Below are 11,615 nucleotides of genomic sequence, written 5' to 3'. Positions count from 1 at the left end.
GACAGCGTTTCGAAACAATCATACAAACCGCTATAAATCGCTTCAAACCGCTCTGAACCTCTTAAAATCAAAAGCTGTTTCCAGCTAGCGTTTGCGGGTAGTATTTTTTCTTTTTTTTTAAAAAAATCATATAAATACAAAAATAAAAATATTCAATAATTTTTTTTAAATGAAATTATAAAAATACTAAAATATATCTATTATATTTTAATTAATATTATAAAATTTTAAAATAAAAATATTTTCTAAAATTTTAAAAATTTGAAACTATAACTTTCTAAATATAATTTTCATATTTATTATAATATTATGATTTTTGATATCTTTAGATAAAGAATGTTTATTATCGGAACAATTTTTTTGTCTTCTAACCTATACAAACTAAAAATAGGGTTATAAAGGCAGCATATATAGTTATTTCTGGGGAGCATATAGCCACATTAATCTTACTATTATGCTGATAAAAATTCCTCTTACCAACTTTACTAACACATAAATCTCTTCCGTAAGCTATACTAATCCAAAACACTATACATATGGCGGAACCACAAACATTTTGTATCGGGTCAGAATTTTTTTATGAGGTCCAAATTTATTTTTATGGGATCAATAGAATTTTTTTTACAAAAAAAATATATTTTTTTTACAAAAAAAATATATTTTTTTTACAAAAAAAATATATTTTTTTTACAAAAAAAATATATTTTTTTTACAAAAAAAATATATTTTTTTTACAAAAAAAATATATTTTTTTTACAAAAAAAATATATTTTTTTTACAAAAAAAATATATTTTTTTTACAAAAAAAATATATTTTTTTTACAAAAAAAATATATTTTTTTTACAAAAAAAATATATTTTTTTTACAAAAAAAATATATTTTTTTTACAAAAAAAATATATTTTTTTTACAAAAAAAATATATTTTTTTTACAAAAAAAATATATTTTTTTTACAAAAAAAATATATTTTTTTTACAAAAAAAATATATTTTTTTTACAAAAAAAATATATTTTTTTTACAAAAAAAATATATTTTTTTTACAAAAAAAATATATTTTTTTTACAAAAAAAATATATTTTTTTTACAAAAAAAATATATTTTTTTTAAATAGTGGGGGTCAGCTAAACCCACTCTCCGTATGTTGCCTCCGCCCTTCAAGATAAATTTCTCAACTAAAACACAAAAATTTACAGTATTATTGTATTTTATTTCCTAAATATTTTAGCCATTGAAATATATAATTATGTTTTAGCTTCATTTAACTACTCTGGGAGATGGTCTATCCGTAAACCATACCTCTTTTTAGAGATTAATCTAGAACTTTCTATAAGTATGGGATATCCTAAGATTGATCAAAAAAAAACAAGTTTGATTTTCTTTAGTCAACAGAAAAGTAAACAAAAATTAGAAGGAATAGATATACGAAGATAGGAAAGAAAGAAAAAATACGGTCAAATAAAATGCGTCATTTTATTTATTTTAATAAAATACCTATTACTATGATATTGTGTATAAACTTAAAGTATTAATTTTAAAAGAAATAAATAAAATTGATTTTACTTAATTTTAGTTTAAGTATTTAAATAATGATATGAAAATATATCATAATAATTTCAAATATTCAGATCTAAAAGTGTATTAAATTTACATATATACAAAAGTGTAGTTTTTTTAAAGTTCAAATAAAGATGCAGCTTTCAATAAAATCTCATATAATTTTAAAACTTTTTTATAATCTAAAATACATAAAATACATAGTCTTCCTCTAGAATCACATATTTTCAGTGAATATTATAAAATATTAAATAAGAGACATATAAAAACATACACATGATATAAATAACACATATAACGAAAAAAATATGTGATGTTGAGATTAATAATATATTTTATAATAAACTAAATATGTAAAAATATTTTTGAGAATAACTTAGGTTTAAAAAATTCTTTATTAATTTCACATTGTTCAATATCCCATACATATTTTAGATAGTAGAAGACAACAAATTGTGAGTTTTACTCATTTTAATTCAATTTATTATTTATATTTTATAACATAGATGTAATATATTGTAATATACATATAAAATATATGTTATTTGTATATAGTCCCGGGCGTAGTCCGGGCAAAATGTCTAGTCTAACAATACTAAAAGGGGAATATCCTCCGCTCTAAACCTATCCAGGTCACTATAAAAAATCAACCTCATAACTGTTTCTGTCGAAAGAAGAGAGAAACTGAGTCTTCGTTTGGGCTGTCCAAAGATAAACTACAGAAATGACCAGTTCAAGCCCATTAATGCTTCGCCTACCAATTTCATTTGAGCGTGGAGCTCATCTTCCCTATCCCGACTCTTAAGCTTCATCTTCACCGGTTGCGATAGTAACTCTGTGACTGCTTCCTCCTCTTCATCAATCAATGACGCTATTAATTCTCATCTTTATTGTTCCGTTCTACCTTCCTCTCTTTCACCTCAATATATAAAATGCTCCCAATGTCTTCGTAGAGATTTACTTCGAACCAAACTCAGAAACCTCCTTTCAAGAATCTCAAGCTATGGCGATTGTTAGCTCTTTACATCTTTGGTCAATAGTTTGACTTATAACAGCTTTCTCATCAGGATTTTGATGATTGATTTCATGCTTATTTGATTTATTTTTGTTTTTGTCGTTCTTTTCAGCTGGTGTATAGGATAATGGGAATTTTATCCTTGAGCATGAGGTTGGAATGAAAAATGGAGGCATTGACCTTGGTTTTGAGGACCAACCAGACACTGTCACATTCTCTGAAGGTTATCAAGATATCAGTAGGAGAGGCATCACACATAGAGCTCCAAGTATATGCCCAGATTGCTGCCAAGAAAGGGCCAAACAGTCTCTACTGCCTTGGTGCTCCTCTCACCACCTACATTCAAAGCTCATGGAAAGAAGCTACAATGTGGTTTCCAAACTCACAGATAACAATCTCTGTCTCTTCTCTAATAACTTTGTTGCTACTTCAGTTGTGGTCATTTCCACTGCTCTCAACTCCAAGGCCCCCAGGAGAGTCATCTTTCATCTTCTCACTAACGAGATCAACTAATGCGGCAATGAAGTCATGGTTTGCTAGACAACGTCAGGAGTCACTATTGAGATTCAGATATTTGAGGATTTCAAATTGTTTAATGCTTCTTATGTTCCTGTCTTCGAGGAGCTACAAGAAACTGATTCGCATATCTATTATCTCTCTTCTCACAATGATAATGGACGCAGACAAAGCAAATTCAGAAACCCCAAATATCTCATGAAGTGTAATATTCTTCAGTCCTAGCTTAAAGATCTCGGACATATTTTGATATTTGAGCTTCTAGGAATTTCACAAGTCACAATTATTTAGGCCAAGGGTTGCACCTTCAAAGACGGCTATGAGGTATGATCCATTTTCAATACTGCATTTCTACTGGTTCATTGTAGAGAAGTTATTCTTTAACAAAGTTTTCACCTGTTTTGATGATCCCATGGTCGAATTGAGATGCATTAACAAATTAGCTATGAAATAAAAAAGAAAGGGGAGGTCTAAGCTCTCTCTAGAAAAAGGTAACGTTGCATTTTTAATCAGCTTAGTAGACAAAAATCTTGAAACTATAAATTGTTTGTGTTACTCTTTTTTTTCCTTTTTGTCTCAATTTTCTCTTATTCTATAGCTGGTTTGTATGGATTTATTTGGTTCCATATGAATTTTCCGTTATGTATTGTGATAAAATGGTTATGGCATTACTCATTGCATATATAAAGTATGTGGAATCACGGATGTGTGGAAGAGGAGGCCAGATTAAAAGTTGGTGCAGCTGCGAACCAACAAGAAAAACAAACAAAGGTACGTATACAAATTTCACTATAATATATGACTTTGTTGTTGTCACTTGGAGTCAGAGAATCTAATGAATCCAGCTTAGTTTTTCAGTGTATACAGTGGGATATATATATTTCAGTGTGATTAATTATATAAGTTTGGTGTTGGTTAATATATAAGAGGAGAAGTTGGTTTGGAAGTTTCTGTTACACCAAGTGACATGAGTCTTAGGTGCAACGTGGGAAAGAAGACACATAGAGAAATGCTTAGGATCAAGAGAAGCGTCTCCGCAGGTTACCGTCAAGTTTGCTCTCTAATCTCTTACAATCAGGTTCAGCTCACAAGCAACTGTTTTTTGGTCAATTCTGAGTATCCATTTGTTGTACTTTTGACAGTTGGAAGCTGACTGACGTGACCGCATTTGATATTTTTATCTCAGGCTCATTTCATTCGGCTACATAACACGACGCAAAAAGACGAGCTGGTAGATGTGGAGGAGGCAAAACACTAGCTGAATAAAGCAGGTTAGCCAGAAGGTGAATTGGCAGCGTTGAAGAGGCAGTTCATGTCCCCAATGTCTACCACAGTTACATCAAAAGATGGTGCAAGAAAACTGGGGTTTGTGAGGTGGTGACATGGAATGTGCAAGGTACTGAGCTTCCTGAAGAGTGTGATGATGAATCTGTTGGAGAAGACAAAGTAGAGTTCGTTCATGAGATGCTGTGTTTGGAGGACCTGCCAGAAAGAGAGAGCAAGACGGTAAAGAGGCTTTGGGTGCGCTAGAGAGGACAAAGAGACACAAACTAGCTCAGTGAGTAAATCATGTTGACAAATTACTTGTGATACAGTTTGGAATTGTAATATGCATAACATGATCGTATTATTATCATGAGAAATTATGTACTTCTGTTTTGTCTCAATTCCACTATGTTAGTTTATTGCAGAGTTCTTTGTACTCTTTCCATTACTTGGCATTTCACTGGAATTACATCTTTGATCATAATGTGCAATCTTTATTTTTGGTATTTAAACAATCGCTAAAGACTAATAAAAGAAAGACTTAAACTCTAACCAAGAGAAGTAGAATGAAAGAACCACTGAACCACACAAGATAAAAATAAATCAGTTCATGAGCTTTTGCCTCCTCTCTAAAGACACCTACAAGATTAACCGTACCATATTAACCAATAATGGCCAACAAACATTTTAAAATTTTGTTCACAAAAAGTAAAGAAAGATTTTAAAAAATAGTGTATGAAGTTTAACAAAGCAAATATTAAAGACACGAAGTAAGAAAAAAACAAAATGACTATTTTTAATGGAAATTAAAATAATAAGGCTACATCAAATTAAAAATAATTTATATTTTCAATTTGTGATATTAGTACAAGATTGTAGAATGTTTTTACTGGAAAAATAATAATAAGAAAATAATGTTTTTGGATCATAGTTTTGGACTAAAAATATATTATAATGTTTTTGGATCATAGTTTTGGACTAAAAATATATTCAAAACTCCCCTGATTGGTATCCAAAAATTCATTTTTAATAACAGCGTAATAACCAGATTGTATTTAAAAAAATAGTAATTTTAAAACCAACTAATATATTATAATAAAATTTAAATAAATTGTGAATATCTCTTGAAAATATTTTGATTATCATTTTACATTTAGTTTTAATCCAGATTAATATTTTAACTATAGCTAGATTGTAAGATAATTTTTTGCTTATAACTAAACAAACAATATAGTAAAATAATTGCTGGCAAAAAAATATAGTAATAATAATATTTTCATAGATTTTTCAGTGTGTTTAACACATACAAAATTTTTTAAAGTTTTTTTTATATTTAAAGCAATGAGTATTTAAATTAGCTTTACTTAGTACAATTGTAAAAAATAGATTATAATCATAAGAAAATATATTATAAAATATTAAATAACATATAAATTAAAAACATAAATATGATATAAATAATACATATAACAAAGAAATATGTGATGTGGAGATTAATAATATATTTTATTAATAACCTAAATATGTAAAAAATATATATTTTGGATAATAACTAAGATTTAACAAATTCTTTATTCATTTCGCATTTGTTCACCATCCCATATATATTTTAGATAGTAAGAAAATAAATTGTAAGTTTTACTCATTTCTAATTCAATTTTTATTTATATTTTTATAACATAGAAGTAATATATTGTAATATAGATATTAAATGTAACGTTATTTGAATAAATCCGGGCATAGCCCGGGCAAAATCTCTAGTGAATATAATAATGTTATGAAATGGTGAAGATAGAAAGATTGACTGGTGTCCAAATTTTAGCAAAAAAACAGATTGACTGGTGGGTAAAGTTTGGGTTGGTAGTCGGTGGTATGAAGATGGGCTGGTCAAAGCTTCAAACTTCTTATGAACGACTAGAACCGAGCATAAAACTCTCACAGTGAACTCGTCTTCGATGTTGACAGTTGTCTGTTCTTTTTTTTTAACACCAAATATTTATATTAAATTAAAAATCCAACGGACTAAGTCGGTTACAACCAGAAAGATCCTCGACGGTAAGCTCATAAACGAAAACAACTAAAACATAACGAAAAATAGATGTGGATAAGGAGAGAAGAGACCCATAGAGAAGCTTCACTTGTAATCCTAAAACCCGCGTTCGAAGAAACGCAAAAAGTCGAAATCGACGTTGAATAACCCAACCAATGGATTTTGGTAGCAAGAAGTCCAACCTCCATAGAAGATTGCAGCTCTGGTGAGAGGATCGCAATACCAACTTTGTGATGAACCATCGATGCTTGAGACGGCGTAATGTAATAGAGACGCATCAATGACGTAGTAGCGATTAGAACTGGCGAGTCCACACTCTTGCACAATAGTTCCTGCGACAAAGAGAGGGATGGGCGATCGTAAGATAGATTCTGTGAAGAACTGTCGATGCTTGAGACGGCATAGTGTGATGGAGACGCAACAATGACGTAGTAGCGAGTAAATCAGGCGGATTCACACTCTTGCAAAGTAGATCACAGAGACGTTACGGCAGTTGACTAGAACAATATCAAATCTGAAACACATCTTTGGAGGGATCGTCGCTTTAAAGGAAAACTTCACAATGGAAGATTCTGCGAACAAACCAAAGTCCAAAAGATAGTCAGAGCCCTGTAGAGTCTCAGCGGGGTACGACTAGAAACTTGAGCCCACCATGAGTACTGCTTACCACTCGCGAGGAGTGGGCTTTTCTTACTAAGGCCCTTAGATATTTATCCAACATAAAGATAAAAGACTAGTACATGACCTGCGACCGAGTTTTGTGCAAACGGTTCGTTATCTAGTCGCAGGCTCAAAGAATTACTACAGTCTACGACTATATGGTTTTGTGTGTTTTTGGAGATACATCATAGTGTTTTGGAACACATTAGAACATCTTCAATTAATTTCTTAAATTTGTTATACTTAACTAATATATATATATATATATATATATATAATCTGAGAGGGTTTCTATGCTCAAATACTAATTCTTCGAGACCTAACATCGGGTACGCATAGACGATTAAATCTACTTAAATCGCATTTAAATGGTCAATGATACTTGAACTTAAGGCAAAAGCTCAAGCCGGAGTCTCTTTGCCACCAAGTCAAGATGATTTGGTTAATTTATTATTATTTTTATTATATCATTATATTTTGAAGTGAATGGACTCTCGTTTTTCTATCAGTATGTTACAAACCTAAGTTGCAGAATCTGACAGCTGATGAAGTAAAAAAAGTCTGTGACTGTGACGGTTTCAGCGGTTGATGAAGCCGCGAGTGCAGTCGTGAATTTCCACCGGTTTGTTTCTTGCCTTCAGGCACTGAATAGAAGATAAAAGGCCAAAAACTACAGAGATAATGAGGGATATGTATACGTTTTGATTATCTCCTTGTGGAAGATTTGGTTTTAGGGTTGGTGAAATGTAGAATCAAATTATGTAACATTATATATGTTATGCTTCTGTTGGAGGGATCGTTAGAGAAATACGATACAGGTTTAAAATTATGTTTTTACTAACTTTCGTAAACAATTTCGCATCCGAGCTTTAATAGTTTAATATATATAAAACAGCTAAATCAAATAAAGAAACTTTACTTTCTTCTTCTCAAGAATCCTCTTTCTGTTGCTTGAAGCTTGATACTGGTTTTGTCTGTGAAATTTTGTTTTTGTTTCTGGTTTGTTGTTTATTTGCTTACAATGAGACAAAAAGAAAATATATTTTTTCTTGATTCTTAAATATTTTGTGGCGGAAATTAAGATAGAGAAGCTTTGTGGAAGGAGTTTTAACTATTTGTGGGTAAAGAAATTGAGAGGAACCATGTGAAGTGTTGGTCATTGTGTGAAACAAGTTAGTTTCGAGTTGAAAGCAGTTTGTCTAGGTTTTTCTCTTTTAGGAGATTGTTATATTTTTATGATTTGATTTGACAATCACATACCAGAAAAAAAGTGTTTTCCTTGATGTGGCTAAGCTTGTTCGATTCTACATGCGAGTGTAGTAAAGCATATATATTTGTGAAGTTGATTTGAATGATGATGCATTGATGATATAACTAACTGGTAAGTTCTTTTGGAGCTTTTGTCTGAATGTGCTTAATGATAATCAGCCTAATCTGTTTTCTTTTACTTCTATTGTTTGAGAAAAAAAAAATGAAATACGGCAATACTCGTATCAACCTGGTTGTGCCCACCGAAAAGTTAAAAAAAAAATGACTTGTAACTTGTTGGGAAATAAGAAACAGAAATTATCATATTTATAGCCAGAAATTCGAATCTGCCTTGTCTTTTCTTCACGGAACAATGGTTATTGCAAATGGCGTGAGTGGTGACCCAATTTACCAGAACAAACCACATGTCCCCATTAAAGCACATTTATTTTTATTTATTTCTTATAAGATTTTTTAAAAAATTGCATAAATAATAATTGTAACAATAGTGGTAACTGAACAACGCATCTTTGATGAATAACAATGTGATAAAAACATGACATGTCCCCAAAATATTGGGGGCTAGACGATTTAGTGAAAGTTTTAATAATTTTTAAAAGTAATTTTAAATAGTTTTATAGGTTATAAGCTAATGTTTCACTTGGTTTAGCCATGGATAAAAAATGTCTCTGATATGTCATATATATAAATATCAACCGAGTTAGATCTTTTGCACTAGTGATCTTGCTGACGTGCTGAGAACAAGTAACAAGTTGATGTAGTTGGCACGTTGTCACTTTACTTAACTCCAGAAAATGTACATATGTCATCTTTGAACCTTCGAGTCTTTGGTTTGTTTGATTCATAAATATCTCTATCTTTTTACCCATTTTGTATATCCGATGTACATGCCTGTTTTCTACTTTGGATACGGAATATATATAGAAAAGAAATATTGGAATGTCATAATCACAATAGCGAGCCACCTTTAATTTCCATAAAATACCAATTGCCGAGGTACACTGTTGTTGCAGTATTTCTTTACTTTAGGTCTTTTACGTATTTAGTTAAATATTTCAAAATTCAAATATATTTTTCGAAATAATTGTTAAAGTTGGTCATTATTATCGTTGGAGCCTTGGAGGTAGTATGCTCGTGACAATATCCCTGTTCAAAAATGCGGCTAGGCGGCCGCCTAGGCGCTCGACGCAAAAGAACTGTGTCGCTTTAGACCAATACTAAATCGGCCCCACATAAAATCGGCCGCCTAGCATAATAAACCGGACCAAAACCGATTTTTAATCGATTTTTTCCGTGTAAATTTTAAATTATTGGAAAGTTTTGGGCTTTCAAAGCCCACTAACACATTCGAGCAACAGATAAATATGTATATTTATAGAGTACTTGCCGAGTAACTTTTGTTCGTTCTTTCCGATGTGGGATATTGTCAATTCTTAGATTTTTGCATTTTTAATTTCTTATTTCTTGTTGGGATTTTTGAGACAAAACAAATTTAAAATATGTCAAACTTACTACTAGTTCACTTTCCCTCCATGAAATAAACATTTTAATACTATCTTAGATGAAAGGTTGTAGTGAAATTACATAATATTATAATATTTTTGATGGTGAAGTCTGTTTAATATTCACAGCTGTATCATATGTATATATATTTTTAATAATGGATTTTGTTAGAGATAGATAGTAGTATAAATTTAATATACAGAAATATATATTATATTTACATCATATCTAATTTTAATATTAAATTAAATAAAATTATATAAAAACTAAGCTTCGCGTATACCCCGCTTAATCTCCGATTTTTCGGTAATTCGCTAGGTCCGGAGTTGCTGCCCGACTAGCGCCTAGCGTAGTTTCGAACATGGGTGACATCTAAAAATCAGATTTTAATTTAATAATTTAATAAGAAAGCAAAAAAATTAACGTTTGCAAAGAAAAAAACAAAATTAATCTTGACGTTTAGATCAGTGCCGTGCCTATACTTTTTGGGGCCTAAGGGCATCTGTATTGGCAGTCCCTTAAGGCATCCCTTAGGGGAAAAGGGTGGGAACCGAAGAAGAAAGAGAAGGGAAAAGCCCTTAATTAAGGGTTGTCCCTTACTCTTCAATGATCAAATAAAAAAAAAAAAAAAAAAAAAAAAAAAAAGCAAGACAAGGAACTCTCTCTCCCTCTCTCTTCGTCTCACCAATAAAGATGCCCTAAGGCTAATTATTTTTAAAACAAATAGGTTTTCATAAAAAAATTTCTAAAAGTAATTGAAATTGTAGATCAAACTCAAATGCAGAGAACAAAATATATAGACAACAAGCTCTTTATAAATATATATATATATACACTCTTCTTCTTTTTGAGCAACCTGTAACTCACTCCTTATACTTTATAAACCACTACTGTATTTTGTATGGGGTCGCAAATATTGATGAAAAATGGGAGGCTTGAGGCGATTGCCTTTTTTTTTACTATGGTGAGCACGGCTCTTGAAACACCCGCCCCTTCCCCATTTCCAACCGGGGTTCCTGGGCGCGGGGTTTAGGACACACATGTCTACTTTCCCGACATCTCCGTGTGTCCTGTTTCTGGTCCCATGAGTTTCAGGTGTGTTTCCTTTCTTACCATTGACATTTCCACTTATAGTTCTGCAAAAAGGAAGAGGAAAAAAGAGGGGTGAGTATGAATACTCAGTGAAGCGATTCTAGACCAGTCTCCCCCATGAGCTTTTATACTGCTCAATGAGAAACGAGAACCGACTAGTCACTACACCCATTTCTTAACTAGCTATTAAGGTTTCATTTCACGAAAAACAAGCAATGCAATGAACTCAGTCATCACTCAATTCACCCAATTCGGTTTATTATTTAAGACTCCAGTCATCCTAGAACTCTAGGACCTACACAGCTCAAGCGGACCAACCCTCCCCTTTTCTTGCTGCGTTCCTGTGGAGCCGCCTGCCCTGGTACACTCGGCATCCGGTTCCCTTGGATGTAGTCTATACCCTTTGCAGTGTATTACGGCCCCTTCCCGCCAAGACTCGGCGTGACTCAATCTTACCGGCGCCTCTATTCTTAACCTGCCGTTTTTGAACGCTACGGCCGCCGCGTTTTCCCATACTCCCCACCAGTCCCTCGGTGGTTCGTATTCCATTTCTATTCATTTCTCATACTCCCCACCAGTTCCTCGGTGGTTCGTATTTCAATCATTTAACTTTTTCTTTTTTTTTTATTTCCTTTTTCCTTAACCCTTAGACTCTTTCTTACTTTCCTTTTTAGACGTCACCCGTTCT

At 31.8% G+C, this 11,615-nt stretch overlaps 1 long non-coding RNA gene across 3 annotated transcripts; it reads left to right on the top strand.

Moving 5' to 3' along the window:
- Positions 1–2,245: 2,245 nt before the first annotated feature.
- LOC106302186 lies at positions 2,246–4,792 on the top strand. 3 transcript variants are annotated; one of them, XR_001262377.1, is made up of 6 exons: positions 2,246–2,588; positions 2,684–3,292; positions 3,353–3,578; positions 3,777–3,858; positions 4,015–4,165; positions 4,274–4,792. It is a non-coding gene; the product is annotated as an uncharacterized LOC106302186 (long non-coding RNA). The 3 variants fall into 3 exon arrangements; XR_001262376.1 differs by having other exon boundaries at positions 2,246–2,568; positions 2,684–3,578; XR_001262375.1 differs by having other exon boundaries at positions 2,684–3,578.
- The last annotated feature ends 6,823 nt before the right edge of the window (positions 4,793–11,615 follow it).

Source organism: Brassica oleracea, chromosome C7 (assembly GCF_000695525.1).
Source record: "Brassica oleracea var. oleracea cultivar TO1000 chromosome C7, BOL, whole genome shotgun sequence".
Taxonomy (NCBI): domain Eukaryota; kingdom Viridiplantae; phylum Streptophyta; class Magnoliopsida; order Brassicales; family Brassicaceae; genus Brassica; species Brassica oleracea.
Note: the sequence above shows the minus strand (reverse complement) of the source record. Positions and strands in the feature narration are given on the sequence as shown.